Here is a 24,210-nt window from a genome sequence, read left to right as displayed (position 1 = left end):
TACATCACCAGTGTATGCAGCTAAAATACATCACCACTGTATGCAGCTAAAGTAAATCACCACTGTATGCAGCTAAAATAAATCACCAGTGTATGCAGCTAAAATAAATCACCTCTGTATGCAGCTACAATAAATCACCAGTGTATGCAGCTAAAATAAATCACCAGTGTATGCAGCTAAAATACTTTACCAGTGTATGCAGCTAAAATACATCACCACTGTATGCAGCTAAAGTAAATCACCACTGTATGCAGCTAAAATAAATCACCAGTGTATGCAGCTAAAATACATCACCACTGTATGCAGCTAAAGTACGGTAAATCACCCCTGTATGCAGCTAAAGTAAATCACCAGTGTATGCAGCTAAAATAAATCACCAGTGTATGCAGCTAAAAGAAATCACCACTGTATGCAGCTACAATAAATCACCAGGGAATGCCTTGCCAAACAAAGAGAAACTCCGACCAAGAATTGAACTTTATCCCAATCAGTAGCTGGTACCCCCTTTTACATGAGAAATCTATTGATTTTCACAAACAGACCATCAGTGGGCGCTGTATGACTGATATTGTGGAGAAACTCCTCCCACAAGAAGCTCTGAGGACCGTGGTACTTCTGGCAGTTTCCTGTCTGTGAACCTTGTTGCATTGTGGGAAATAGCTGTTTACAGCTGTTTCCAACTTCCAAAAAAGCATGCAGCAGCTACATCACTTGCCAGCAGTAAAAATGTCACCATGTGATAAATTTCAGAATATAAATCAGGGATTTAAAAGATTTTACAATGGGCAAACACTGACTAAATCATTTATACATAATTATTGTAAAAATGAAGCACTTTTTTTATTACATTATTTTCACTGGAGTTCCTCTTTAAGACAGCTCCTACCCTGGGCACGTTTAAATCCAAGCTGAAAAGCTGCCTATTTAGTCTGGCATTTATGATCTCATAACTTTTTCCCCTGTACACATCACTATGTACTGATGTGAGACAAGCTTTTGCACATTGAGTCCTACAGGAGAAAATCGCTTTACAAATGTTTTGTTGTTGATCGGAGAGACGTTTGTAGATCGTGTATACAGACCTTTACTAGGATTGCAGTTTCACAACAGTTGTAGAATCACTCACAATCTTGGCTATAATCAGCAGTGGTGGGGTCTCCATGGCTGGAAGAGGCACAGCCAATGAGAGGTGTGCGGAGACCCCCACCCCCCCAGGCAGAGGCCTAGTGTCTCTACACAATGGGTGTGAGCAGGATGGCCTGTGAATGGCTGTGCGGAGACAGAAGCCTCCTAGCAGTCAGCACAGCAGGCCTCTCTGGGAACCGCTTTATAGAGCCGTAATAAACTGTTTATAACAACCTACTAAATCAGCCGCCACTCATCAGAGCTGTAAACAGAGGACTACTGGGCAGCAACAATCGGAGATCACTTCATTCAAAGGCCTGTAAATATAAATGATGGTTTTGCAGATCTATGGAAAACTGCATACAAGTAAACACTGAGAAGTTCGGGAACATTAACCACTTCACATCCAGACCTTGTTTTCAACTTATTGACCAGAGCAGTTTTGACAGTTTAGCTATGTCCCTATTTAATCAGAAATAACTTTATCCATACTTATGACACAGAAATGAAAATATATATTGTTTTTTTCAAGACAATCTAGGCTTTCATTGTATGCCATTTATTCCCTCAAACTATTTTGTTTTCTATGAATTTTAATGGGAAAACAAAGAAAAACGAAAAAAAACATGTATTTCTCAGTTTTACCAATTCCAGTTTAAAAATAAAAAGTGATAAAATTTGTTTGGCTATTCTTACTGCTTATCACAAAACTTAGATTATGTTCCGGTCACAATTTATGGTGAAGAGATTTGATTCTGAAATAATGCTAAAGAGTGTGTTTTTCACTATGAATGAGAAAATACAAGTATTTTTAATAGTAAAAATCAATCTCATTAGCTCAGGAAACTTATATTCCCCTTCACCAATTAGTCCTGCATCAGATAGTGCCAGAAATGTGCACAGGAGCCAGCCCAATCCTGCACAGCACTGCTTCTGGACAGGTCAGTAGATCCACTGACCTGTGGCTTAGATGAAGTCCCAGAGGACGTAGATCTACTGACCTGCGGCTTAGATGAAGTCACAGAGGACGTAGATCTACTGACCTGTGGCTTAGATGAAGTCCCAGAGGACGTAGATCTACTGACCTGTGGCTTAGATGAAGTCCCAGAGGACGTAGATCTACTGACCTGTGGCTTAGATGAAGTCCCAGAGGACGTAGATCTACTGACCTGTGGCTTAGATGAAGTCACAGAGGACGTAGATCTACTGACCTGTGGCTTAGATGAAGTCACAGAGGACGTAGATCTACTGACCTGTGGACGAAGTGGTTAAAGTGGACCCAAATTAAAAATACAAGATTTCAGAAATAAAATATTTTCTAAATTATAATAAATAGCAGCCTTTTTTCAGCTGCATGATGACAAATATACAATATTTTATATTTATTGGAGGAACCCCTCCCTTCCTTTCAAATTGCCGGGAAAAATCCGGCAAACTGGTGGAGTAGGTGGTGTCCGGTAATGGAGGAATTGCTAATGGCTGCCCCCAGTATAACCCTAGTTATGAAGAGAGAAGGGTGAAAAACATGCACTGAATTGCTGATAGGTGTGAAGGAGTGTTTATTTATCTTTGTATGTTGCAGAGTGGTGCAACTAAATATTTTTAATAAAAAAAAATGTTTGGTTTGGGTCCGCTTTAAAGGAAACCTAAATTGTGTGAAAAAGAAAAGAATGGGTTTAACTTACCGGTAGCGTCTAACCAGCCCCCTGCAGCCGCCTTGTGACCACGCTGGGACAGACCGATACTCTGGTCCCCCGCAGCTCCCTACCTTCGCTTTGATGCATGGCCCTGGTCCACGCGCCTCCTAATCGCACTACCATAGATGGAAGCACTTTGCAGAACGCTCCCAGCGACGGGAGGATGATCGAGAACACAAGCGGCAACACGGGCGGCCGATGGGAGCGTGATCGGGAACATGGGCGGCAACACGGGTGGCCGACAAGAGCGTGATCAAGAACACGGGCGGCCGTGCAAGCACAGTGGCCCATCGACTCACCAGTCGGCCCGGAAGAGGGTTGCTGGGGGGGGACTGGAGGGACACAGTGACGGCACGGGCACAGGGCAACTGCAGGGGGTTGGTAGTAGCCCCAGGTAAGTTAAACCTGTTTTTCGCCCTACAGTTAAGGTTCCCTTTAACTAGTTAATGCAAATTGAGCTCCCATGAGCCCTTGCTACTGTCTGAAAGTGCCTTGGCTGGCTGAAAACCTGTGGGCGTGGCTTGTTTTGTTTATAGGGAATTAGAGTATTAAAACAAAAAAGTATTTGGCTTGAGGAATGCCCTATAAACAATAGGAAAGGAACACAATTATGCAATGAGTAAAAGTTCATCTCGGATCCACTTTAATTTGGGGGTGATGGGGGGGGGGGAGGGGGAAATCGGATGATAGCAACAAAGGCTCCCCTAAGGCTCCCTGCACAATGTGATTCCGATTTTCCATGGATGCTATCAAAAGAAAAACGCAGCATGCAGTACCGATTAAAAAAATCGAAAATCGTAATCTCATGTGAAAAATCGATCGAAATCGCATGTAGTGTGCAGGGAGCCTCATGGTGATTTTTGGTTCGGGGTGGGGGAGGGGGGTGGTCTTTCAGCGGCCCCATTGTTACTAAACCCGGCAGCAGACTTTTACGTTATTCTAGTTTTCCGTATAAGCCTACACACATATATATTTTTCCTCCAATAACATGTGACATTTGCAGATCTTTCTCTTGCAGCCGGCTCTCCCGCAGAGATCATAAAACATCTCTAGTATGGATTTGTATTTTATACATTCCGCTGTGCATTGATCTCCCCTGCTCGGAAGAGTAATAACCTTTGAAGGACCAGTAAAATTGCATGAGCAAAGATGGCTAAACGCGGGGAGGGCTTCAAGGTCAGGATTGGGCTGTGTAATAAGACCCGATAATGCAGTCCGGCCAAAAGACCTGGCAGCTGCTCAAGTGGATGCAACAGAAAGACGCTGCCGGATTCCTATTGGCTGGAGGGAAAGGGGGGGCAGGACTGCTGAGCTGCACATGCTGCATTTAGCAATAGTGAAGAAATGACCTGATTTGTCACTAACCCTAGCAAAGGAAACAGTTCTCCACGGGAAATATGTAATCGGGTTAAAGGTCACTTGAAGTGAGAGGGATATGGTGGCTGCCGAAGTGTCCCGCAATCCTCTCCCTACAAGCCTGACAAGAGAAGGTTTAGGTACCTCTCCGGGGTACCAACGCAGGCGCAGTAGCGGCTCTTTCTTCGGGTTAGGCGGAAATAGCGGAACCCGATCATATCCGCTCCACTGCGCAGGCGCAAAGGGACTCACGCCTGCGCAGTAGAGCTGATCGATCGGGTTCGGCTATTTCCAACTTAACCCGAAGGGAGATCCGCTAGTACGCCTGCGCTGGTACCCCAAAAGGTAAATATTTACATCGCCGTCTGATGCCTGTGACAGCCAATTGCGCTGACTGGTTGGCAGGGAGAGGGAGGGAGGGCTGGCCAGAAAAATATTTAAAATATAGCAATTTTTTTTTTAAAATGTAAATATTTATAAAAAATAAACAAACACCCCAGCAGCAATCAGAGCCCACTCCAAAAAAATCTGTTGGTGGGCAGAAAAAGGAGAGAGGGGGGGGGGGGGCATGGAATCACTTGTATGGTGAATTGTGCGGCCCTGCACCTAGGCCTTAGAGCTGCAGCAGCCTAATTAGTAAAAACACGGCCTGGTCACTAGGGGGGATTTAAGACCGCGGTCCTTAAGTGGTTAAAAAAATTAAACATGGCAGCCTCCTTATTCCTCTCACTTCAGGGATATGGTCAGTGTAATAGTTTGGGTTGCACTTCAGGTAAAGTTAACCTGTGCCGTCAATGTGCATAAAGGCTTGGGAGCAGTCCATACCTCTGGCACGTGTACAGAGCAATGCTGCAATTAGATGACTGACTCCAGATGTCACAGGTCATAGTGCTGCACTCAGGTGACAGAGAGGGACAGTGATTGATGCAGATTTGCTCTATAGCACAAGGCCAACACGGTCTGCACACTGCGGCTCTCCTCACTGGTGTGTTTGCTCTGGATCTTGTTAAACAACTGAGACGTGGAATGAGATAACCGAGACCAGATTGTATTCTTTTCGTATAACCTCTTATCTACCGGTACTTTTACCCAGATTATATATATCGATCCCCAGAGTTTAAACCTTTTCCTTTTAAAGGTACATAGGGACATTAAAGAGAAACTGTCGTGGAAATAACATCACTAATAAAATTGCTTATTATTTAGTCAGTGTTTGCCTATTGTAAAATCTTTCCCCTCACTGATTTGCATTCTGAAATTATCACAGGTGTGATAATTGGCTCCAGTCTAGGCAGGAGAAGTGCGATGTTTGCGTATCTCTCTAGCAGCCACTGGATAGATAAGCAGAGGGCTCAATTCTCCTGCATAGACTGGCTGCGACTGACCTAAGTGACGGGACCCGGTTCCTGAAGCTGCGGACAGCGGTGTGGGTGCGCTCGAGCGGATGGGGCTGGAGGAAGCCCCAGGTATGTATAAATCTTTTTCCTTTTGTCAGCTCTGGTACACTTTAGGCTACTTGCACACCAAGACGTTGCGTTAGGTGCCACGTTAAGGTCGCATAACGTGCACCTAACACAACGTATGGTGCTGCAAGATAGGACGGTAGAGTGAGCCACGTTAGGCGGCTCTATCCCTATAAGGTCTCCCAGAGTGGCGCTGATTGGCCGGCGGGACCACGTGATGTGGAGCGAGCCACTCCGCATCACGTGGTCCCGCCGGCCAATCAGCTGCCACCAGTGCAGTAAATATTAAGTAGTCATGTGCGCGGCTACTGTAGCTGGCTCTCCCCGCCTCCTCTCCACCCCCCACTGCGCATGTGCAAACAGTCTAACGCGGCTATATCCGCTCTAACGCCGTAGCATGCTGCACTGTCGGGAGAACGTGCAGCGTTACATGTAATGCAACGTGGGCTGTGTGAACAGCCCACTCGTGTTACATTGCTGTGCGTTGGGGGAGCGTTACAGGCGCACTAATGTGCGCCTGTAACGTCCCTGTGTGTAAGCAGCCTTAAAGTAGAAGAATTTATCATATTTAGTTTGTAAAAGAAAAGCATGCAAAACACATGCTCCCCCCCCCCCCCCCTATAGGAAAGCATTGTATGTAGACATAAGATATATGTTGCGCAGAGAGACTTCCACTATGTGGGATTTTGTGTGCGTTTCCCAAACTCCCAGGAAATACACGTGATTCAAGCCAGTCTGCTACCACATCAAGGTAAAGACTTTGCCTCTCAGCATAAACCGGCCACAGCTAAAGGATTGAAATCTGGCTATAAAAGTGATGTCATGGGTAAGCAAAACATTTTAAAAAAAGGACAATAAAAAAGATGGATTTCACAGGCCAGACTTGTAGGCAGCAGAGCGTCCTCCGCGTGTGTTTCCAGCTGCTCTGTAGCCTGCAGCTTGTAGTAGCAGCAGCTCTCCCAGCCTGCTCATGACATACCAGCATCATGAGATCACCGCTCTCTAGAATAAGGAGACAGGCTGAAAAGTACAGCACAGCGAGGCTGTCACAACAGGCTGTGTGTCTGGAGTTCTACGCAGGAGCTCTACGCAGGAGAAGGAGCCCTACGCAGAAGGAGGAGCCCTACGCAGAAGGAGGAGCCCTATGCAGAAGGAGGAGCCCTATGCAGAAGGAGGAGCCCTATGCAGAAGGAGGAGTCCTATGCAGAAGGAGGAGTCCTATGCAGAAGGAGGAGCCCTATGCATTATGAGATCACCGCTCTCTGGAATAGGGAAACAGGCTGAAAAGTACAGCACAGCTGAGCTGCCACAACAGGCCGTGTGTCTGGAGTTCTACGCAGGAGGAGGAGCCCTATGCAGGAGGACGAGTCCTATGCATCATGAGACCACTGCTCTTTGGAATAGGGAGAACGTCAGGCTGAAAGGTACAGCACAGTGGAGCTGTCACAACAGGCCGTGTGTCTGGAGTCCCATGCAGGAGGAGGAGTCCTATGCATCATGAGATCCCCACTCTCTGGAATAGGGGGAATGTCAGGCTGAAAGGTACAGCACAGCAGAGCTGTCACAACAGGCCCTGTGTCTGGAGTCCTATGCAGAAGGAGTCCTATGCAGGAGGAGGAGTCCTGTGCATCATGAGATCACCGCCCTCTGGAATAGGGAGAATGTCAGGATGAAAGGTACAGCACAGGGGAGATGTCACAACAGGCCAGGTGTCTGGAGTCCTATGCAGGAGGAGGAGGAGTCCTATGCAGGAGGAGGAGGAGTCCTAGCAGGAGGAGGAGGAGTCCTATGCAGGAGGAGGAGGAGTCCTATGCAGGAGGAGGAGATTTCCTATGCAGAAGGAGGCGTCCTATGCATCATGAGATCACCGCTCTTTGGAATAAGGAGAATGTGAGGCCGAAAGGTACAGCCCAGCTGAGCTGTCACAACAGGCCGTGTGTCTGGAGTCCTAGGCAGGAGGAGGACTCCTATGCATTATGAGATCACCGCTCTCTGGAATAGGGAAACAGGCTGAAAGGTACAGCACAGTGGGGCTGTCAAAACAGGCCGTGTAATCCATGGAAAGGGAGGTGCTAAAGGGGGTGTGGCCAGAAAAATAGCAAAAATCAGTAACCCTTTGCACGCTCGCATGCAAATGTTCAAACAAATGCATTCACAGATTCACTCATCCAGGCACCACTGTTATCCCTACAGATAAATTAAAAGCCGTGGACTTAGTTCACAAAGGAATGCATTATTTTGCTTAGTCAGCTACACTGCGCAGAAGTACCCAGGTAAACGTATGTTTCCTAACTCTGGCCCTGTAACATGCATAGTGCACACATGCAAACATTCATTGCATCAAACCTATCTAGGGATTAGGAGCACACATCCTGACATCCTCTCCTGGGACAGATAGTGCATCATACCAATCGCACAAGGGAGCTAACGTAATGTAGCTGTAGGGATAACAGTGGTGCCTGGATGAGTGAATCTGTGAATGCATTTGTTTGAACATTTGCATGCGAGCGTGCAAAGGGTTACTGATTTTTGCTATTTTTCTGGCCACACCCCCTTTAGCACCTCCCTTTTCTTGGATTACTTTTTCTTGTTATAGACCCCCTGTGGCCAGGGTTTTAATCTAGTGCACTCCCTCCTTCCCGTTTGTGTTTTTTGTCAGCATACGCACAGCTTATGCTGGGGTATGTGCATTGTGCGCATGGATACATTACGTTAGCTCCCTTGTGCGATTGGTAAGATGCGCTATCTGTCCCAGGAGAGGACGTCAGGATGTGTGCTCCTAATCCCTTGATAGGTTTGATGCAATGAATGTTTGCATGTCTGCACTATGCATGTTACAGGGTCAGAGTTAGGACAGCTACGTTTACCTGGGTACTTACCTGGGTACTTCTGCGCAGTGTAGGCGACTAAGCAAAAGAATTCATTTGTTTGTGAACGAAGACCCCGGCTTTTAATTTAGCTGCAGGGATAACAGTGGTGCCTGGATGAGTGAATCTGTGAATGCATTTGTTTGAACATTTGCATGCGAGCCTGCAAAGGGTTACTGATTTTTACAACAGACCTTGGCTTCAATTCATCAAGCATTAACGCATTCGGTAATGCTGAAAACAGCTGACTTTACGGAGCACTTAGTAAAATGTTAATTCATCAAAGCAGTTACCGCATGAGAAGCAGACATTCCTGTGCAGACATTTGCATGTCAGTAAAATGTCAGCAAATGTTAATTCATCAAGCTCACAGCATTCGATAACATGTGCGGTGTTTATCTCCAGCTCTCCCCTGTCGATAAGGAGCTTGGAATGCCTTCTCCGTGTGTGACAGGACCATAGAAACCTCCCCTGTCCCCTGCAAGTGCTGCTGATAGGTTGGCCAGACTTCTCCGGTGGAACAGACTCCCCCCAGGCAGCCAGGGGAGAGAAAAGAATTAAAGTTATTTTCCAGGCACCCTTCGGTAGTGTAACCCCTTGAGTGCCTGTTTAAATATGCAGGGATGCAAGTGGGAGCTCGTGGCAAAATGACCTAAGCAGGGAATGTGTAATGTTTCTCAGCAGTTCATCTAAGCTGTGGCAAGTAAATAGAGAGAGCTGCAAGAGCAGAGCAGAGGCAGCACAACAAATATAAAAGGCCCATGTATAGGGATGTCGGTGCTGCCTCTTTCCTATTGTAATGCCCTCACTGCACGGACCTCTTCGGTAACTTACCGAACATCTACCACATGTGTGAAAATATTGATGAATTAGCACAGTGAAGTGTAAAATACCGAATGCGGTATTTTAAGGACTGGGATTTTGTTATCGAACACCCTTTGATGAATTGAAGCCCATGTGTCTTGAGTCCTAGGCAGGAGGAGTCCTATGCAGAAGGAGGAGTCCTATGCAGAAGGAGGAGTCCTATGCAGAAGGAGGAGTCCTATGCAGAAGGAGGAGTCCTATGCAGAAGGAGGAGTCCTATGCATTATGAGATCACCACTCTCTGGAACAGGGAAACAGGCTGAAAGGTACAGCCACAACAGGCTGTGTGTCTGGAGTCCTATGCAGGAGGGGAAATTCCAGTCACCTCCAGCCCAGCTGATAGAAGAGCTTATAAGAGCTGCAGGTCATAGAGCGCTGACTTCAAGGCGGAATGTCACACATACAGAAAGTTCAAACAATAAATCAATTCTTCAGTGAAGCGCTAATCTGACTCATACAACCTATACCTTGCACTGATGAGAGACAAATAGCTTGTCATAAAGATAAAGCAGTCTTGTGAAAGAACTCACACAAATGCAAAAAACAGCATTCACTAGGATGGGCCAGCACTACTGTATACTGCATCACAGCCAACACTCACATAGGCACCTCATTACCACCACTGCATCACAGCCAACACTCACATAGGCACCTCATTACCACCACTGCATCACAGCCAACACTCACATAGGCACCTCATTACCACCACTGCATCACAGCCAACACTCACATAGGCACCTCATTACCACCACTGCATACTGCATCACAGCCAACACTCACATAGGCACCTTATTACCACCACTGCATACTGCATCACAGCCAACACTCACATAGGCACATGATTACCACCACTGCATCACAGCCAACACTCACATAGGCACCTCATTACCACCACTGCATACTGCATCACAGCCAACACTCACATAGGCACCTTATTACCACCACTGCATACTGCATCACAGCCAACACTCACATAGGCACATCACTGCCACCACTGCATACTGCATCACAGCCAACACTCACATAGGTACATCATAACCACCACTGCATACTGCATCACAGCCAACACTCACATAGGCACATCACTGCCACCACTGCATACTGCATCACAGCCAACACTCACATAGGCACCTCATTACCACCACTGCATACTGCATCACAGCCAACACTCACATAGGCACCTCATTACCACCACTGCATACTGCATCACAGCCAACACTCACATAGGCACATCACTGCCACCACTGCATACTGCATCACAGCCAACACTCACATAGGTACATCATTACCACCACTGCATACTGCATCACAGCCAACACTCACATAGGTCTATCTTTATCTGGTGGCTCAAAAATGCAGTTGAAAGCCCTCTAGTGGGTGCCAGGCCTAAATCCTGCACAAGCCACAGAAGATCATACATCTCTGTAAAAAGGTGGATCCAGTTTAAACTCCTCATCCTATAACAGTGTTCTCCCCAGGCTCTTTTAGCCAGGTGTTCCACTCGACTAGTTTTGGTGAGCACCCGGCTGTCATCAGCTCACCACGTCCTCTGCTATAAGCAGAGTTGTGCAGAGAAGTGTCAGCCCTGCATTCCCTCACCTTCGCTTCTCCCAGGAAACCCTCTTGTCCTGTAGCTCAGTCACCTTCTCTCACTCCTGCATCCAGGACTTCTCTCAAGCATCATCTTTCCTTTGGAACTCTCTCACAGCCAGTCCATCATGCTCTGGGCCTGGAAACCTTCAATCGTACTCTCAAAACACACCTGTTCAGACAAGTCTATAATTTGCTATAGGTAGCATTGGAGGCTCACTGCCTCATCCGCTAACCCTTGTGTCTCCAACTCACTACCTTTTAGATTGCAAGCTCGCAAGATCAGGGACCACCCTCCTAGTGTTTATTATCCTGATGTAATTTATCATATAAACGTACCAGTATGGGTGATGTCTGAAACCACAAAACAACAATCTCTATATTTGTATTTGTGTTACTGGATGTCCTGAATGTACAGAGTTTTGAAGCTCCCATGTATCTGTTCCCCACTATGGCCTCAATTCACTAAGCTTATCTCCTGTCTTTAATTACGTTTCTAGAGTGGTCACCATGGTGATGAGGCATGTCAACATTTTACCTCAGGCAAACCTAAAGTTAACTCTTCTGTCTTTAAGTTAACTCTCCAATCCTTAAAATAACTCCAGAGTTAAAGACAGGCTGTTAATTAACTGCGTGTGAAAATAACTACAGAGGAGGTAACTTAAAGGACTTACGAGGCGAAAGTGCTAAAAAATGTAAATTACCTGCCTCATCTTTTATGGCACGGAGGACGCCGTCCGCGCCCTCCGTGCCGATCCGCCGGGTTCCCCCGCTCATTAGCCCCCCGGGCCGGCTGCCGACCCCACGGCCCGGGTCGGGCTCTCCTGCCTCCCGCAATATGGCCGCTTCCTTTGGCCGCGGCTGCGCAGTCCGCCTGGCCGCGAGTGCGGCTGCGCAGCTCTAGGGCCAGCCCCCCTGATCCACGCTACGTAGCGTGGATCAGGGGGGTTGGCGCTAGAGCTGCGCAGCCGCACTCGTGGCCAGGTGGACTGCGCAGCCGCGGACAAAGGAAGCGGCCATATTGCGGGAGGCAGGAGAGCCCGACCCGGGCCGTGGGGTCGGCAGCCGGCCCGGGGGGCTAATGAGCGGGGGGACCCGGCGGATCGCCACGGAGGGCGCGGACGGCGTCCTCCGTGCCATAAAAGATGAGGCAGGTAATTTACTTTTTTTAGCATTTTCGCCTCGTAAGTCCTTTAAGGGATGGAGAGATAAGATATCTCTCTTACTGTGTGGAGGTAAGTTTTCTCTTGCCTTATTATCTCCAGCAGTGTTCTCCCCAGGCTCTTTAAGCCGGGCGCTCCACCCGGCTAGATTTGGTGACCACCCGGCTGTCATCGGCTCACCTCCTCAACTCCTCCTATGCTGTAAGCACAGTTGCCCTGCATTTCCAACTCGACCCACCCGGCTACTTTTTCATGCCACCCTGCTGGAAAAAAATTCTAGGGAAAACACTGTCCAGCATAATCTTAGTGAATTGAGGCCATTGTGTTTTGTATTATGTACAGCGCTACGGAAGATGCTGGTGCTATATTAAAATAATAATAATAATAATAATAATAATAACAACAACAACAACAACAGGTGTGCAATAAACCAGCTTTTCTGGATCACTTAAAGAGACTGAAGCGGAAAAAAAAATGATGATATAATGAATTGGTTGTGTAGTACGGATAATTACTAGAACATCAGTAGCCAAGAAAATAATCTCATATTTTTATTTTCAGTTACCGTATATAGTATTTTTAGAACATTGCATCATTCTCTAATATTTGCAGTTTACACACTACTCAGCATTCTAAATGATTTTACCGAGCAGGCAAGTGAACTATTGAACTGTCCTCTGCAGAGAAAAAGAAAATACAGTGACTGACAGTTGAGATAACATGCTTCAGAAGACAGAGCTCTCTGCGACTTTGAAAATCGTGGCGCTCTCTGGCTCTTTTGCATAGATAACTGCAGTTTCTTAACTCTTCCTGAACTAGAAACAATATTAGACTTATGTCTCTGCTCCTAATGTTTTATTTCTTAGTGGTACTACACATACAAATCATATTTTTTTTTCGCTTCAGTGTCTCTTTATTAGACTATGGGGGTTGCTTCCAGTACACAAGGCCGGATTTATACTTTTAGCGCCTCAAGGACAACTATCTTGTTGATCCCCTTTCATGTGCAGCAATGTCCCGCATTCCATGTGCAGCCCCTCATCCATTTGTAATGTCCATAAACTGCAGCCCCTGTCCTTCATGTACAGCTCTTTTGGGCAGCAGCACCCCTCTGCCATGTGTTGTTTCCCCATTTGCAGCCTCCTCCTCCATTTGCAGCAACCCCTCTTCCATGTCCAGCCGCCCCTTGTGCTGCAGCAGCCAAAGGCCTGGCCTTTGTGGCCTTCCCAGAAATCCAGCCCTGCTTGTACATATGGAAGGGTTATTTGCACACTCCTGTTTTCTCTGACATGGTAATCATCCTGTGCCAGACCTCCACCCATTCCCATCTGTCCCCAGAAAGACTTCAGAAGATGTAACCTTTAGCCTGAACTCGGATCTTCAGACGCTCCGCAGAAGAGCTGAGTACAGGACTTTCAATGTGTGATCACAGCAGTACCGCAGATATCTTTATCTTTACACATGTATGCATTTCCTAATAGCTCTGCTATGTGACTGACCCCAATCACGTCACTGAGCGCGGCTCGCCATAAAGAGAAAACCTCCCGCGCTTCACTTCTAAAGAGAAAGTCAAAACTTAAACCTCCCACCGATAATTGGGGATTACAACCTCTCATGTGAACACGTAACATTCTCTCAGCAAAACCGCAGCTTAAAGCCCCACTATAGCAGAAAATTGTAACATTTAAAACATATATAAACACAACTAAAACATACATGTCTCCCAGATAGCTTTAAAATACTTTTCTACTATGCTGCTGTCACATACAGTAGGTAGTAAAAATCTGAAAGGTTTTGGACCATTCGATCTCCTCATGGCGGATTCTCTCAGTTATCTTTATTTAAAAAAAAAAAATGTGAATAGTAGCTGTTGCTCAGTCCAACTGCCAAATTAGTGTGCAAACAGGTGGTGGGGGGTTAAGGGAACGGCAGCTTGAATCTTTGTATAGATCATACATGTCAAGCTACGGGCGTGGACGGGGGGCCATCAGATTTGTCCCTCAGGTCATTTCCCCACTTTTCATTATGTTTGGCCCACTGTACACCACTAGAGAAGCTCTATTGGAAGATAAGCTGTAGCTCACCAGGGAAGCCATATGGGGAGGGGGACAGCACTAGAAATCAGGGAACTGTATAGGAGAGGGAAGGGGGCCACTAGACACTAGGAAAAGGAGGGGGGGCACTAAACATCAGGGAACTGTATAGGGGTTTGAGGGGGTATTAGACACCAGAGAACTTTATAAGGGAGAGAGGTGGCCACTAGACATTGAGGTCAGCCCCCAACTTGGTCCCAGAGCTCACTTTCGTCCCACTTTGCATTTGAGTTTGACACCGTTGGTACAGATCCCTTCCATGGAGTGCATTTTTAAAGACTAAACAAAATGCTATACTGTACTAATACTGCCCCTCCTCCCCATGAGGATATGGACTTATCAGCTCTGTCAGGTGTCTACTACCTACTGCAAATGACAGCAACATAGGAGAAAAGTAATTTATGGCTCATTTTACTCAGGAAGAAACTTATTTGTATGTATTTAATTTTTAAATAAATAGTTTGCCATTGTGGTCCTTTAAAAGCAAATCAAACTTTTATCCTGGTACTTTGTAACCTATTCCTGGAAGCCCCCCAACTGCTGGTCATTTCTGTGTGGAACCTTTTTATTCCCATATCTGTGATCTGTAGTCAGGTCTGATCATTGCTCTCTGCATATCACTTCCTATTCCTGTCTGCGACCAGGAAGCACAGAGCAGTGACCAGACCTGATCTACAAGTAATGCAGACGGCTCGGGAGGTAAGAGGACAGGGAACGAGAGGGATCCCCGGGGACAACCAGCAACATCAGGGCACTCAGGGGGAGATAATCTAGCACACCATGGGCTTCATTCAATCATCTTTTTCCCCGATACGGGAGTACTTTAATTCAAAGTAATCTCCATAAGTTGCCGTAAACTTTATTGAATGGTAATAAACAGTGGTAGGCTACAGTATGTTGGCACTTGTAGGGTGGGCAGCAGAACCCCCAGTGCTCAGAGAACAGAGCTGAGGATTACACTGCAGCTGCATTCGGACATCACCGCTGCTGCAGTCTGTATATTATTGCTCACTTGGTGACAATCTGTGATGTCACTCTGTAAAGCTTAAACCGCTGCAGTGGAAAATTTCTATTATGAAAGCTCCAGGGAAAAGGCTGTTTGTGACTTCTCAACAGACAACAGGCATGAACCTGAACTTTACTAAAATGCTATGTGGGTGATTTGGAGAACGATACGATTGGGGGCCTGTTGGGCAACAGGGTTGGGAGGGGCAGCTACTGTGGACATACTAGATTCTCTAGGTCTTCAGACACCTCGGCCAAGTTTATTCTAGTGTGTGCACATACAGTATGGTATGAGCATTACCTCTTTGCTCTAAAAGTTTATTTACAGCGCAATCTTATTTACAGCAAGATCTAACACCACGGAAAAAAATTGTAGCAGAACCGCATTCAAACAGTAAAACACAGCATTTTGTTCCTCCTTGAAGCTCCTTGCTTCAGTAGGCAGCTTCTGGCCACATCCAAAGAGGTGACAACATTATCTTGTTTACATTTCTTTGTCAGCTAATTTAGCAAACATTAGCAAACTGCGCTGTACTGATTTGAGGAGCAGAAAAGAGTTGAGAAGTGATCACTAGGTACATTTTAATATATAAATACAGCAGCTATGCAAAAAAATGCAATGGCAGCTTTCAGAGCAGATAAATTGTACTTTGGGAATTTGTAATGTATAGACAGACAATATGCACAAAAGCAAATATAACTGTATGGGTAATAAAAAGTAGGAAAACATTTTTATTGAATGTTATTTCAGAGTTTTATCCCACTTTAACTGCCGAACGACTGCTCCATGCCGATTGGCGTGAGCAGAGCGGCAGCCCTAGGACCACTCCACGCCAAATGGTGTCAAGTGCTAGGGGCGGAGATTGCAGGGATCCCCGCTTGAATGACGGAGCTCTGCTCCGTCATCAGCCTCCCAGCGGCAGTCGCTGCTAGGAGAATGTTAGTCGGCGAAACCGCAGTCTAACAACACTGTACAGCGCTGCGATCTAAGGCAGCGCTGTACTGGGGACAGCCGTGTGACATGGATGTCGCCCTGGGGGAGACAGAAGCGATCCGCTGTCATAGGCTGAAGCCTATGACAGCCGATCACTGCCAAAGGCTGGCACAGGGAGGGAAGGAGAGCGGGATACAAAAATGAAAGCAAAATAAATTTATTTATTGAAAATATAATAAAATAAATATTTATAAAAAATAAATAAACATCCTGGGAGCGATCATAGCTCACCAACAGAGAGCTCTGTTGATGGGCAGAAAAGGGGGGGGGGGGGGGGGTAAATCACTTGTGTGATGAGTTGTACGGCCCTGCAGCTAGGTCTTGAAGCTGCAGTGGCCTATTTTGTAAAAAATGGCCTGGTCACTAGGGGGGTTTAAGACCGCGGTCCTCAAAAGGTTAAGAAACAATGGGGGGGGGGGGGGGAGCCTGCCCAGAAACAATGGGGGGAGGGGACCGTGCCTTAATGCAGGGCTGTGGGGTAGGAGTTGGAGCAATTTTAGGTTCCTGGAGTTGGAGTCAGTGGTTTCATAAACTGAGGAGTCAGAGTCGGGAGTCGGATGATTTTTGTACCCAGTCCTTAGTTCTGGTAAGTATTAGACTAAGGAGTCGGAGCCATTTTGGGTACCTGGAGTCGGTGATTTCAAAAACTGATGAGTAGGTGTAAGAGTTGGATGATTTTTGTACCGACTCCACAGCCCTGCCCTAATGAACATACAATCTTATATAGTCATGTCAGCTGTCTCTCGGAAGAACTTGCACTCTAAACCGTACGATATACTGTCGTCTTTTTTTTAGTAATGGGGAAAACAAACTACGGTAACCTCTCCATCCCAAGATTTTGGCATGTACAAGAAAACAAGACTGCCCAGAGGAAATCCACACAAATGCTGAGAGAACATACAAACTCCATGCAGATAGTATCCCTGGCCCACATTTAAACCATAGAACGTAGTGCTGCAATACATAGTTACATAGTTATTTTGGTTGAAAAAAGACATACGTCCATCGAGTTCAACCAGTATAAGTGTGCACGATCCACAACGATGATGTACAACCCAATATATCTTAATGCAAATTAAAATTCACTAAAATCGTTAGCGTTTCACCGGTCATGCTCTCAACTAAAAAAATTCCTGTGCAAATCAGGCTGCAGGGTTGTAGCAGCTAATAAGGGGAATAAGCCCCCCCCCCACACACACACACACACACAGGTTCAGATTCTATAGGCAGCAACAGCTGTAGGGTATTTATAGATCAGGCCTGACAAATGTAAACTAAACAGGCTGCAAGCAGAAAGTGATTGCAGTGTGTGGGTGATACAGTGGTCTGTATCCTATAGGATACGACTCTGATACGTGCGTTAAAGCTAAGTGCTCACTACTCTACTGAGGTAGATGGATCAAGCGACGTCCCCCTGACGACGAGCGTTCCAAGACCCATCTTCCGGCCGAGCGAGGGGTAAACGCAGTGTCAGACAACGGGCACGAATGGGAAGTCAAGTAATCGCAGTACTTCTCGCAGATTCGTCAGGGATCTGAAAGATCTGATCCACTGTGACGGTCGTTACCACCTCTGTGCACACGTCAATAATTCAGCATGTATACAGAGGTGCCCCATATCCGACTCGCGACGCGCAAGCCATGCGTCGCTAAAGGTTGTTTGTGTGATCGCATGCTGGTACCCAGGAATGATTGCTTGTTCAAACAATCGAGAAACGAATGCTTGTTCAAACAATCGCCATTCGGCGAAAAATACAAATACCATTGGGAAAATTGCGTAGTCGGTACGGCCTTAAGGATATACAGCAGATGATTGCCACATTTTTGCGGTTCAAAATATGGTACAGTCCCAGTGAAAACAGACAAGTAGGTAAGCACAGGCTCACGTTACAAATAAAAGATTTTGGATGTGTAAGGCCTTGTACACATGCTTGATGAAAGTCGGCGAATTAGCCAATATTTTGGCCCGATATCCAACCTGCGACGTGCAAGCGATCCGCCCGGCGGATCAAATTACCTCCAGCGAATGCCAATTTTACTGTTTAAGCCACTCCCAAGCCCCCCCACCCACACGTCGTCAGCTATACAGTTGACTTGCATCTTTGTAGCCTGGCCCAGTGATTTTCCCCAGATGGGATCGGGTCCTGAAAGTTATTAGCCAAGGAATGGGAGGGGTGCTGCATGGTGAAAATTGCTCTGGTCCATAAAGGGGAACACAACCTGTTCTGGTCAAGTGGTTAACTACTTTACATTCCAGAACATACGATTATAGGTCCTAATTATTGCTGCTGTAGGTTTCAGGACAGAGTCTACGTCCTGCATAACTGCCGCCCTCTGATCCCCAGTTAAGTTTTAACCCCAGCCTAGTCTATTGTTAACCCCTAAAACACCTATACCTGTTTAATGGGAACCTAAACGAAGAAGGATGTGGATTTTTCCTTTTAAAATAATACCAGTTGCCTGACTCTCCTGCTGATCCTGTGTCTCTAATATTTTTAGCCGCAGACCTTGAACAAGCATGCAGATCAGGTGCTCTGACTGAAGTCAGAATGGATTAGCTGCATGCTTGTTTCAGGTGTGTGATTCAGTCAGTATTGCAGCCAAAGAGATCAGCACGGCTGCCAGGCAACTGGTATTGTTTAAAAGGAAACATCCATATCCCTCTCAGTTAAGGTTCCCTTTAAAATTGAGTAATTATATATATATATATACCGTGGAACGCAAACTGGTTAAACTGGCTGTCTGGCTTTACCCTGCAGACCATCTGAATAGCCAGGTGCTGCCTAGTGAGTGAGCATTTGCCTCACTTTGGCCTTGTTTATACTGCGTTCCGTTCGCATGTCCGTCCACGTTGGGCTGTTTTTGAGGCGTCCTTTTTTTTCCTATTCCCGGCGATTGGGTGGGTGAATTGTTTTTGTGCTTTGCGGTTTTCTAAGCGTTTTTTCCGAGCGGTTTTGTAATTCACTCCGTGACGCAAGTCAGGAAGTGAACTATTTGACCCAGAAAAGAATAAATACAATGTATTTATCCTTAAAAAGGAAAATGCAATCGCTACACAAAGCGATTTTGTGAGCATTTTGCGTTCCTCCTATACTTTCCATTGAGACGGAATCGCCTCAAAAATACTGAACGGACAGCGCACCCGCGTGAAAAAAAAAAAAAAAACACCCCGAAAATGCCTGCAGTGTGAACAAGCAATTTGTGTTTGTAACATCTCATGTAAACAGAAGAGTCTTCAGAATGGAATCCTGATGCTTTTTCTCAAAGCGGAGTATCCCTTTAAATAGATCCACCCAGTGGGGCTTGTACAGCACTACAGAGGAGCAGCACGAGAGGAAATTCCAAGTGACAGAAGCAGAAGATCCACTCCGTAGGTCCTCGTCAGCAAAGCACAGTACAGCGAAGGGAGAGACCAGATCTGTCATTTAACATCAGAGAGAATTAAAAAACCACAAAGGCTTCATCTGACAAGTAAAATCTGGTGGATTCATTAATATCTCATCTTGCTGCGGCTGGATTGTATATTCCCACACTGAGAAGCTCAGCCTTCGCTAAAGGAAAAAGGAAGTTACATGTCACGGCAGTGATCATTTTACTTGTTTATAGAGGAAGCACTGTCCCCACACCCGTCACAACTAGCAGGAAGTGGAAGGCAGCCACAACAATAAGAGTACAGACCAAAAAACCAAAAGCTGAGAAACGCCTAGCACAATACAGCTCTTAGATCGATAGGCAAATATATTCCATAACTCTGTGAACCTCCAAAGAGAGAGAGTGAAGAGGAACATACACAATGGCCGGAGCGCCACCAACATGTTTAACTACCTCAAGAGCGCGTCCTACTGGAACGGAGGCCTCTAAGAGGATGCAGGAAGCCTACTGAGGTAAGAATCCAAGTTTCTGTTGTATTTCAGATGTCCTTTAACAGTAGGTTCTCTATAACAATCATGTGGAGGGGGGGGGGGGGGGGTGGGTGGGAGGGGGAAATCAAGAATTCAATCAGTTTGAACGATAAACTAATCCTAATGTTTCCTCCTTAGCAGTGATGATGAATGGTGACCACACGGAGGAGCAGCAGAGAATACTTTGGAGAATTGAACAAGGTGGTGACTGCAGAATCTTTCACTACCACAAGAGCAACACATAATAAAGAAAGAGAAAGTTTACTAAGCCTAAGCACTGACTCACTCTTCTCTATCATTCAGGAACACTTGTTCTGTTCCAGGATCCAGAGGCAGAACCAGACAAGAGTCATGTTGGAAAGCGCTCCCAAGCGTAACCGTTACATGAATGGCACTGGTGGACTTAAAATGGGCCTGAGCTCTTGCACAAGACAGAAGGAAAACAGAGAAATGCACCCTGTACGTATTTAGAGAGTTTAGCCTGTCTAATAACCCCTCATCTGTGTCTAATCAGAAGTTATAATTTGATATCTCCCCTGTGTCAGCTGACTGCCATGACAGAGAAGCTCATTTGAAAGCACTGGATGTTAACACTATGTCTGCTTCCACAAAAGCAGGAAGTAGACACACTGCATATTTACTGCAGGATTTGACCAGCTGTAACAAAGAAATGTTTTTCTTTAAAGAGACACTGAAGCGAAAAAAAATATAGGATATAATGAATTGGTTGTGTACTATGAATAATTACTAGAAGATTAGCAGCAAAGAAAATATTCTCATATTTTTATTTTCAGGTATATAGTGTTTTTTCTAACATTGCATCATTCTCTAATATGTGCAGATTACACAACACTCAGCATTCAAAATGATTCTTTCAGAGCAGTCTGTGAACTAATGACCTCTCCTCTGGCAGAGGAAAAGTAAAAAATTAACTAAGGGCTGGTTCAGACGGACGTCTGCGTAGCGTCGCGTCTGGGGGCGTTGCAGCGGCTGCGCGGTCAGGCTTTCAGTAGCCTTCGGTCGCGTCGTGATGCGGTCGCGTTTTTTTTTTCCCGTAGGGGAACATTAGCCGTCGCGGTTGGCCGCTCCCTGGAAGCTACATGTTGCTTCCAGGGGCAGCCCGAACGCTCGCGAAAATCGGGACCCGAACGCCGCGTTCGGGTAAAAGCGCGCAAAAGCTCGGTGTAAACGCTCCCATTCACTTGAATGGGAGCGTTTACCGCGACGGTCCGAACGCTTGCGGTAAACGCTCCGCAAGCGTCCGTCCGAACCAGCCCTAACAGTTGAGATAATAAAAGTCAGAAAACAGCCCTCTCCACGACTTTGAAAGTCGTAGAGCTTAATGGCTTTTTTGCATAGAGATAACAACTGGAGTTTCTTAACTCTTCCTGTACTGGAAACAATTACACTGATGTATCTGATCTTAATGTTTTATTTCTTAGCTGTACTACACATACAAATCATAATATCATAATTTTTTTTTCGCTTCAGTGTCTCTTTAAAAGGTTATGATGTTGCTTAGGTTAGAGCAGAGAGAAAGTTCTGAGCTCAGGTCCGCTTTACAGAGGAAGTCCACTAAAACTGTTGAGATAAACAATTGTATTGAACCCAATACTCCTAAAACTGACTTTTAGATTTTTTTTTTGCGCTTTCTATGCTCAATGGCAGCTTATTAAGTGTCCCAGAATTAAAATATATGAACTAGTGACATTTTGCGCTCTCTCTCCCGCCTTGAGAAGTTGAATTCTGTCAGCAAAACTTTTATTGCTGTAATTTGCTTATCAGTGATGTTTACTATATTCCTGACATCACAGAAGACAGAAGGTACTGACAAGGCACCAACAGGACAGAAGCCGACACTTGCATGTCTGAAAATCAACTTTTTCAGGCAGCAAAATAAAACAAAACAATATGTTTTGCACTGTACATAAACAGGTTAATCTCATAAGGTCATGTATTGCCTCATACACTTTAACACAGAAGGTATTTGCGATTATTCAGGTTGGAGTGAACTCTGAGGTGCCCTACAACGCATCATTGCTGATTGCACAAATCATCCCTTTGTTGTCCCCGATAGCTAAACACACCTCCAGAACCGCTGGAATGCAATGATGTGTCAGCTTGTTAATTTGTACAGAGCCACAATAATCCAACATGCATACAGACTGTTACAGATTGGTTGATCCTCCTCAGTGCATGAGTGCAAAGGAGTACTGTAGGGGGGTAAAAAAAAAAAAATAGAGTTTAACTTACCTGGGCTTTCTAATGTTCCCCCGCAGACGTCCTGTGCTCGTGCAGCCACTCACTGATGCTCCGGTCCCTGCCTCTGGTTCACTTCTAGAATTTCCAACTTTGAAGTCAGGAAAACCACTGCGCCTGCGCGGCCGCGCCCTCGCTCCTGCTGACGTCACCAGGAGTGTATTGCGCAGGCCAAGTACAGTCTGAGCCGTACGCTCCTGGTAACATCAGTGGGAGCGAGGACACGGCCACGCAGGTGCAGTGGTTTTCTGACTTTATAGTCGGAAATTCTAGAAATGAACCGGAGGCGGGGACCGGAGCATCGGTGAGTGGCTGCAGGGTACAGGACGTCTGAGGGTGACCATTAGAAGCCCCAGGTAAGCTCAACTCTTTTTCCCCCTACAGTAGTCCTTTAATGTGGCTCTATGGGGAAGAACCTGAAACACCCAGAGTTACACATTACCCAGCAAGCTCATGGTGAACCAGAACTCCTAGGAGTGTGTAAGGGGCTGAAAGAGACCAAAAAGCATCCTTACTAAAAACGATGTGTAAAACAGAAATTTGCCCTCATAAAACAGAAGTCATTTGCGATTATTCAGGTTGGAGTGAGCATACAGAAACAGTCTGATACCTATGGAAAGTGAAAGCTCTGGATCCCACAGAGCCTGTCTGTCCTCTCTTGTGGTCCTCATTCCATTGCGGTCACCTCCATAGATGTTATTAGATCAACTGGTCGAATACACCTTTGGGAGAGGTCCTTGTAAGACTTCAGAAGTACTTGTGTCCCAGAGTGCTTCCAAAGACCGGGGAATACTGGGCATGCGCGAGTGTGCACTGGCAGTACAGAGCTGTCCGTCTTTGGAAGCACTCTGGGGCACGAATGCTTCTGAAGCTTCTGAGGGCTGCTGGAGGAAGCAAATTTAAACAGGGGACAGCGGGGAACAAGAACACCGAGAGACGAGAAGGAAGGCACTTTGTATAAGATCCAGAGCCTTCCGTCTCCATAGGTGGGTCTGCCCTTTTCCACAGTCACTTCAGTATTACTTTAAAGAAAATCTGTAACAACAAAAAGTTCCCAGGGGGGGTACTCACCTCGGTAGGGGGAAGCCTCCGGATCCTATCGGGGCTTCCCCCGTCGTCCTGTGTCCCACGGCGGTCTCACTCTGGCCCTCCGAACAGCGGGGATGTAAATACTTACCTTCCCGGCTCCAGCGCAGGCGCAGTATTGGCTCTCCGCTCGGAGATAGGTGGAAATAGGCGATCACTGTCGGTCCGCTCTACTGTGCAGGTGCAAGTCTCCTGCGTAGTAGAGCGGACCCGACAGAGATCGTCTATTTACGCCCATCTCCGTGCTGAGAGCCGCAATAGCGCCCCCGCTGGAGCCAGAGATGGTATATATAGTAAACCTTGTCAGGCTTGTCGAGCGGGGATTGCAGGAGACTTCAGGGGAGCCAGGGCTGGATTGCTGCAGCTACAGCAGAGGGGGAAGCCTCATTGGAACCCTGAGGCTTCTCCCTCCCGAGGTGAGTACCCTTAAGGGGAACCTAAAAAGAACCCAAAGTGGGAGGGAAATGGAGGCTGACATGAATTTCCTTTTAAAGTGGACCTGAACTCTCGCACAGAGGAGAAGGAAAACAGAGAGAAATACACCCTGTATGTATTTAAAGAGTTTAGCCCATCTAGTTCCCCCTCATCTGTGACTAATCACAACTGTAATTTGATCTCTCGATTGTCAGCTCCGGAATCTCCTTCGCCACAGCAGAGCAGCTAATTTGTAAACACAGGATGCACATTTGCCTGGCTGTCCAGCCGATCCTCTGCCTGTAAGGCCCGGTTCACACTGGCACTAAAAAA

At 46.3% G+C, this 24,210-nt stretch overlaps 1 protein-coding gene and 1 long non-coding RNA gene across 6 annotated transcripts in view; one reads left to right on the top strand and one right to left on the bottom strand.

Moving 5' to 3' along the window:
• Nucleotides 1–24,210, bottom strand: part of MARK1 (microtubule affinity regulating kinase 1) — a 193,052-nt gene that overhangs the window by 132,230 nt on the left and 36,612 nt on the right. The window lies entirely within an intron of this gene.
• On the top strand, nt 19,583–20,392 carry LOC137570995 (uncharacterized). Its single transcript, XR_011031273.1, has 2 exons — nt 19,583–20,100; nt 20,257–20,392. It is a non-coding gene; the product is annotated as an uncharacterized lncRNA (long non-coding RNA).

The sequence above is a fragment of the Hyperolius riggenbachi genome, chromosome 4 (assembly GCF_040937935.1).
Source record: "Hyperolius riggenbachi isolate aHypRig1 chromosome 4, aHypRig1.pri, whole genome shotgun sequence".
Taxonomy (NCBI): Eukaryota; Metazoa; Chordata; class Amphibia; order Anura; family Hyperoliidae; genus Hyperolius; species Hyperolius riggenbachi.
Note: the sequence above shows the minus strand (reverse complement) of the source record. Positions and strands in the feature narration are given on the sequence as shown.